This window comes from Myodes glareolus, chromosome 16, assembly GCF_982192425.1.
Source record: "Myodes glareolus chromosome 16, mMyoGla1.1, whole genome shotgun sequence".
NCBI classification, from domain to species: Eukaryota; Metazoa; Chordata; class Mammalia; order Rodentia; family Cricetidae; genus Myodes; species Myodes glareolus.
Window position 1 is genome coordinate 56154162 of NC_142041.1, and position 8424 is coordinate 56162585.

At 41.7% G+C, this 8424-nt stretch overlaps 1 non-coding gene across 1 annotated transcript; it reads left to right on the plus strand.

Annotated features, from left to right (window-relative positions):
• The first annotated feature begins 2710 nt into the window (after window positions 1-2710).
• Window positions 2711-2816, plus strand: LOC125391441 (U6 spliceosomal RNA). The gene has a single exon (XR_007229129.1). It is a non-coding gene; the product is annotated as a U6 spliceosomal RNA (small nuclear RNA).
• The last annotated feature ends 5608 nt before the right edge of the window (window positions 2817-8424 follow it).

Genomic DNA, 8424 nt, shown 5'->3' on the forward strand with positions numbered 1-8424 from the left:
CAGAACTGCCTCCCTCACACATCTGCAAGTGTTTGACTTTCTTTTCTTTTGAGTTATGGTCTCTTAATTGAGCCTAGACTGGCCTTGAACTTGCTATCTTCTTACCTAACCTACCAAGTGCTGGGATTACTGGCATATGCTGCTACATTTAGCCTCAAGTATGTGTAAATTCTATCTAACGTTTTACTTTTTGGTATTGTGTAATTTTGAGTATTTCAAAATTTTATGTCGTTTCTTCCTAAATGAGGCCTCAAGTTCAATCCCTCACATGATGAGATGAGAAAACAATATTGGTCCATTTTTTCCCCTCTTCCATTCTTTAGCAGACTACAGACTATTTAATTTATTGGTCCTTTTGTCTATTAGATGATTTGGATTTTGGCAATTAATTGTTGAAGCACTTTATATATCTTGGATATTATCCCTTGTCTGGTGAGAAGCTGACAAAGATATTTTCCCTCATTCTGTAGGCTGGCTCTTCATTTTGGTGATTTTTTCCTTTGCTATGTTGAAGTTCATTTCAGGCCATTTGTCAGTTCTTTTGTTTGTTTGTCTGTTTCCTTAGACAGGGTCTCTCAGTATAGTCCTGGTACTTGCAATGTAGACCATGCTGGCCTCAAACCCACAGAGATCCTCTGCCTCTGCTTCCCAAGTGCTGGAATTAAAGGTATGTGCAATCATACCTGGTTGGTTCCATTTGTCAATTCTTTACATTTTTTTCCTGTGTTGCTGGTGTCTTGATCAGAAAGTCTTTGTGCCTATATCTTTTTTCACTTTTTTAAAAATATAATCTGATTGTAGTTTCCCTCCCCCTATTTCTCCTAGGTCCTTTCCTCGCCTCCAGATCCATTCCCTTTCTGTCTCTCATTAGAAAGGAACAGGCTTCTAAGAGACAAGAATCAGACATAACAAAATAAAATATAACAAGATGAAACAATAAAAAAAAAAAACCCTCACATCGATGTTGAACAAGGTAAACTAACAGAAGGAAAAGAGCCCCAAGAGCAGGACAAGAATCAGAGCCCTACTAGTTCACACACTCAGAAGTCCCATAAAACACTAGACTGGAAGCCATAATATATATGCAGAACACCTGGTGCAGACCCGCGTGGCCCTGTGCGTGCTGCTTCAGACTCTCTCTGTGAGTTCACATGAGCTTTCTCAGATGATTCAGAGAGCTTTTTCCAGTTGTCCTCCATCCCCTCTGCCTCTTACACTCTTTCTGCCTCATGTTCCTTGGGATTCCCTGAGCTCTGAGGGGAGGGATTTGATGGAGACATGTTATCTAGAGCTGTGTGCTCCATGGTCTCCCTCTGGGTCATTTTATTGGTTTTTGTTTTGTGTGCGCATGTGTGTGTGTGTGTGAGTGTATGTGCATGTGTGTGTTTAGAACAGTAGTATTTGGTTTTACCCTAGGTCTCTGGGATATCTAGTCTCTGGTTCTTGATCACCCAAGCAGTATCAGGTGTGGGCTACATCTCATGGAGTGGGCAGACATTGGTTGGTTGTGCCACCATTGCCCTAGCATATTTTACAGATGGGACACCATCGTAGATCAGAGGTTTAATGAATGAGTTGGATTTACATTTCTCTTTTGGTATCCTGCAAAGCACCTTCCCATACCAAAGACATTAGAACCTAAGGGCAGAGGTTGCATTTTTTTACATTCCTTGTGTTTGTGTGTGTGTGTGTGTGTGTGTGTGTGTGATCATACATATGCCACAGCACATGAAATGTTAAAAAATAACTTGTGTGAATTTGTTCTCTGTCTCTGTCGTGTGGGTCTTAGAAAATCAAACTCAGATGGTCAAGCTTGGTGGCAAGTGCCTTGCTTGGCCATCTCTTTGTCCTAGAATGTCGCCATGTTGCAGTCTTTTACCTCTAACATTGTCAAAATTTTAGGTTTACATTAAAGTATTTGATCTATTTTGATTTGTTTTATGTGTGCAGGGTGAAGAGATATGAATCCAGTTTCATTCATCTATTTAGAAATCCAGTTTTTCTAGAACCATGGTTTTTCCTCCAATGTATGTTTTTGACATCTTTGTCAAAAAATTAGGTGGCTATAAGTGTGTGGTTTATTTCTGGGTCTTCTATTTCAATGGCCTTCAGATCTGTTTTTGCAGCTGTACCATGTTATTTTTGTTACTGTGGCTCCATAATGTAATTTGAAACCATATATTGTGACACTTTGGCTCTTTCTACTAAGAATTACCTCAACTATTCAGAGCCCTTTGTGCCTCCATATGAATTTTATGATTGTTTTTCCCACTACTGTGAAGAACTCATGGGAAGTTTGAAGGAGTTTGCTTTGAATCAATAGATTGTTTTCAGTATTGTGGTCATTTCCACAATACTAATTCTGCCAATCCATGAGCATGGGAGATTTTTTTCATCTCCTGGGGTCTTCTTCATTTTCTTTCCAGTCTCTTAAAGTTTTCAGTTAGAAAGGTCCTTTTCTTCATGACAGGGTTTCTCTGTGTAACAGTCCTGGGTGTCCTGGAACTCGCTCTGTAGACCAGGCTGGCCTTGAACTCACAGAGATCCACCTGCCTTTGCCTCCTGAGTGTTGGGATTGAAGGCATGTGCCACCACCGCCTAGCTCTTATTCCTATTTTTAAAAAGCTATCGTGAGTGGGACTTCCCAACCCCCAATTTCTTCCCTGCTTAGCAGATTAGTTGTTAGTATAAAGACAAGCTACTTATGAACTTGCTTTGGCAGCACATACACGAAAAGATTGGAACGACACAGAGAAGATTAGCATGGATCCTGTTCAAGAATGCAGCAAAAATTCATGAAAGTGCTCCATATTAAAATAAAGAAAAAAAGCTTCTGACTTTTGTATGTTGCTTCCCCCCTTCTTTTGCAGGGCTGAGGAATCATACACACCACACAGGATCTCACACATGCTAGGCAGCAACATCTCCTTTTTCTGACCTTTTGTTCCCTTTCCCAGTTTTTAGGGTCCTGGTAATCATCGGGTCCACCAGGAATAATCTCTCTTTCCTCCTGACAGCTGGAAGACAACGTAATTCCATATGCAACATTAGGTCTTTGTCATATGATGTAGCACATTCTTGGGAGCAGAAGGTAGAAGGCAGAGAACACGAATCATCAACCAACCTTCGTGTGCTATATACATTATATGTGTAATTCAGACAGATAACTTAAATTTTCACCTCACGTGTGTTTCACTTAATCCTACATAAGCCTATGAAGTGAAGGCTACTTTTGCTATGAGAAATGAGGCTAGTTAAGAGATGTGTCTGGACCCGGAGCTGATAAGGGAGTGTTACAATGAGATTTAAGCCCAGAGTTACGTTCCTAATCATTGGGCTATCTTAAAAATTGGTTCAAATTGTGCTTTTCCTTTTATTTTCCAACAAAAGATTGTTGCAATGAAAATGGGCATTTTGTGGGAAGGATAGCGTGAGAAGTACCAGCTAAATTCAAACAGCACACCGAGCACCACGATTTCCATAGCTTATGTGGCGTCAAACACTATCAGGGGCTCATAGACTGCTCATTCCAGCTAAAGTTTCTGAACTGTGAGTCACTGCTTGCTTTAAAAAAGGATAAACTGGCCAGGCATGGTGGTACATGCCTGTAAATCCCCGCACCCTGGAGGTTGAAACAAGAGGCTCATGAATTCTAGGTTAGTCTAATTGCACAGAGGGACCCTGTTATTTGAAAATAAATCAAAGAAACTGGCATACATTCTTCTAAAGCTGAGAACTTTGGCTTTGCTTATTTGCAATCTAAAAGTAAACAAACCACGGGAAGTTGTGTGGTCAGCCTCTTGCCTTAAACACCCCAAACCACTACTTTCCGTTACTATTTAGGGAGAAACACAGGATTCCACTGTGATGCACAAGGCCCTGAGTTCAATGCCAGCTTGGGCGGTGTGGGGAGTCCGAGGACTCTGCTTTGAGCACCTTCAGAATGTTCTTTTCAGGGTTTTAGCTTCCATTCTTGCCCACCTCCCTCCCGCCCCCCTGCCCCATGACTGCTTTTCAGTGCAAATAAGTAGGAATAAAATAGAATTTGCCTGTCATGGACTGACATGACAGGTAAGGAGACAAAAGTCTGCCAGAGACGACAACCACCAAAGACAATGCCATAAAACCTCCAAACAGCACAATACCAGGCGTGAAGAGACAGCACTTGGTGGAAACAATTCAACAGGCACACTCAACCACGAGGGAAAACTTAAGAAGCTTTCTTGCTTTTTTTCCCCCAATTATTCCAATTATTTCAAATTGTGTCAAGAACATAAAATTCCCTTAAGACTCAGATATAGCTCCATGGTAGAGCACATGCCAGACACATGCAAGGCTCTGGGTTCAATCCACAGTAGTTAAGGGAAAAGAAAGGGAGAGGAGGGCAGGGAAGGGGGAAGGGGTGGAGAGGAGGGGAGGGAGGGGAAGGAACGGAAGGGAAGGGAAGGGAAGGGAAGGGAAGGGAAGGAAAGGAAAGGAAAGGAAAGAACCCCCCTTGAAAACAGAGTTCAGTTCTACACCTTGTACCTTTTAGGTCTTACACTTCTCTGTGCAAAGGAAATGCTTGTCCACAGTAATGTTTCCATTCACATGACCGTCATAAGATACACTTTGTAGATACACGGAAGAAGAAAAGGCCACAATGCTTCATTCAGACTCTGTAAAACTAAGCAAGTGTTTAGACGATTAGCTTCGAATTCAAGCCTTTGAATTTAACAGCAGGTTCTTGCTGTTTAGAGGACTGTGGGTAGGGCCAGTGGGAGGGGCAGAGAAGCACACGGATATGTCGGTTGTGGGTACAGTTCCTTATCACGCGTCTTGTACATGATGTTAAGCACGGTTTGAAGGCGATTATTGTATTTTTATTTCTCTTTTCTGAACTTACATCAAGTTTCAGCAGCAACTGAGTGAAGGAGAGAACAAAGGACATTACATTCTCAGATAACATGAAACTAAAGGGGTAGAGATGTGGAAGCTAACTAACATTGTATATTTTTAAATTGCTTTTAAATTTACTTATTTGTATTTGTGTTTTGCCTGCATGCATGTATGCATTGCGGTGCCTGTGGAGGCCAGAAGGGGGCGTCAGGTCACCTGGAACTGGAGTTACAGATGGCTGAGTTTCGTATACACACACACAGAGGCACACACAGCATTTTACTGATGGTATAAAAGTCTTTTTGCCAAAATCTGTTGAATTGCTAAAACACTGTTTTATTCCTAGGTGTTTACTTCTGTTTGGGATGTTGGTGTAAGACTTTATGAATATTGTGAATTGAAGATCAGGCTCCAGGCTCACGGTAATGCTTCACTTTAATAGCTGCCATTGCTGAGAAGACATTTCAGAAAGCTGTTTTGGTTTAAATGGAAGAAATTCCTTGCTGTTGGCCGTATCTGCTAAACAACCTGTTTTTATTTTGAAGGCTCTGGCTGAAGTTCCATTAGTAAATTCCAGCCTCTCTGCCACAGATTAGTAATTGCCACCAACATTGTCACCAACAGACACTTGTCAGGTGACCTCTTCTACAGACCCCGGTGGGACCCCCTGACGTTCACTGTTTGGAGAAATCTTTAAATTAGTGGAAAACCATGCCTTTCCATTTTTAATGCATATAGATTTTTTTTTTATACGTCTTTGGCTCATACACACATTGAATTGTTTTTCAAAGAAATTATGCACTGGTCAGAGCATGGTGGCCCACATTTATGATCCCAGGACTCAAGAGGCAGAGTAGGAAGATCAGGGATTTGAGGCCAAGCTGGGTTATCTCAAAACAAAAACAAAAACGAAACAAAGGTTGGGTATATAGTTGGCCCATAGCAATGTTAATTTTAGTTTTGCAATGGAAATATTTGGAAATATTTCTAAACCATTTCAAAATGTTCTCGGCAAAGCACATTCTCAGAACATATATACATTTAAGAGTGGGTGGTACGAGGGATCATCATCCCTCACTAGATCATTGCTAAAATTCTACCTTAAGAGAGAGAGAGAAGCCAGAACGGGTGATGACCCACCTGCCAGCAAAACTGCATCCCTCCCTGGATTCTGTTCACCTCGACCTTTCCCCAGGCCAATGCCTTCCCAGCTTGTCCCTGGCCCTGCTGCTGCTGGCCCCCCACCCCCAATCCCAGCAGACGTCCACCACTGAGGCACAGAACACACTAGTCAGAATACGTGAGTGACCTGCCTACCAGCCAGCTGCACTCCTACCTGGATTCTGTCCCCAGCGGCCATTCCTCAAGCCTATGCCTGCTCCAGCTAGTCCTGGGCTCCTCAGCTGGGTCCTCCTCCAACAATCCCAGACTATATCTGCCAAGCAGACCCAGGCCATACAAGCCAAAGCGGGTGAGTGACCACCCTACCAGTGGAACTGTCTCCCACCTTGGATTCGGTGACCATTCACCGGGCCAAAGTCATCGTAACACATCCTTAGCCCTGCTGGGTCCTTCCCCCAACCCCAACAGACTTCCTGAGGTACAGACCACACCAGCCACAACTGCTCTCAACAGTGGTCAAGCGGCCCTTCTCCCAGCACTCCAGCAGACTCCATAGGCCCAGCCACAGGCCACACCAGTTAGAACAGACACCCTAGGCCTGCGTACAGTCTAAAGAAGAGCTCCAGTGGCTCCATCGCAGGCCTGGTTGGTTCTAGGAACTTCAGAAGACTCGGGCTTTACTAGAGGCCAGGCCAGATCTAGAGACCCCAAAAGACTTTAGTTTTAACAGAGACCTGACCGAATCAAGGGACCCAAAGCATCTGAAGACTCATCAGTGATTAGAATCCTTGGTCACTTAGGTCGGAAGATAAGAAAGGAAACAGAAACCAAGGAACAAAACACCCATCCAACAAAGACAAACACAGGAGTCAACACCTCGACTTAAAGTCACCCCAAATCCAGTTGCCTAAATGCCAGTGTAAGAACACAATGAATAATGGAAAAGACAACATGTTTCCACCAGAACTCAGCTATTCTATAACAGCAAGAACTGAATAGTCCACCACTGCTGAAGCACAAGAAAACGACCTTAAAAATACCTCTACAAAGATGATAGAGGTCCTTAAAGAGGAAACGGAAAAATCCCTTAAAGAAACGGAGGAAAAGACAATGAAAAAATTGAAGGAAATCAATAAATCTCTTAAAGAATGTCAAGAAAAAACAAACAGTTGGTGGAAATAAAACTGTTCAAGACCTGACAATGAAAATAGAAGTAATAAGGAAAACACAAACTGGATTCTGAAAATGGAAAACCTGGGTAAGTAAACAGGAACTACAGATGCAAACATCATCAACAGAGTACAAAAGATGAAAGACAGAATGTCAGGTGTTGAAAATACAATAGAGGAAATAGATTTATCGGTCAAAGAAAATGTTAAAACTAAAAAGTTCCTACCCTAAAACATCCAGGAAATCTGGGACACTATGAAAAAAACCAAACCTAAGAATAATAGGAATAGAAGAAGAATCCCTGCTTAAAGGCCCAGAAAATATATTTAACAAAAGTCACAGAAGAAGAATTTCCCAACCTAAAGAAGGGCATGCCTACATAGGTACAAGAAGCTTACAGAACACCAAATAAACTGGACCAGAAAAAAAGGTACCCTCACCACATAATAAAATCAAGACATTAAACATACAGAATAAAGAAAGAATATCAAAAGCTGCAAAGGAAAAGGCCAAGTAACAGACCTATGAGAATTACACCTGACTTCTCAGTGGAGACTCTAAAAGCCAAAAGAACCTGGACAGACCTCTTGCTGACTCTGAGAGACTATGGATGCCAGTACAAACTACTATACCCAGAAAAACTTCTAATCATCATAGATGGAGAAAAGATATTTCATGACAAAGACAAAATGAAATCAATATCTATCAACAAACCCAGCTCTACAAAAGGTACTAGAAAGAAAATTCCAACCCAAGGATGTTGGGTACACCTATGAAAATACAGGCAATAGACAATACCACACCAGAGGGATACACACATACACACCCCACCACCACCAACAAATAATAGGAATTAACAGTCACCAGTCATTAATCTCGCTCAGTATCAATGGACTCAATTCACCAATAAAAAGACACAGGCCAACAGAATGGATACAAAAACAGGATCCATCCTTCTGCTGCATACAAGAAACACAGCTCAGCATCAAAGACAGACGTTACCTGTCTGTAAAGTAAAGGATTAGAAAAAGATTTTCCAATCAAATGGACCGAAGAAGTAACCTGGTATAACTATCCTAATATCTAAAAAAATAGACTTCAAACCAAAATTAATCAGAAGAGATGGAGAAGGACATTTCATATTTATCAAAGGACAAATTCACCAAGATGATGTCTCAATTCTGAACATCTATACCCCAAATACAAGAGCACCCACATTTGTAAAATAAACATTACTGAAGCTTAAATCATATA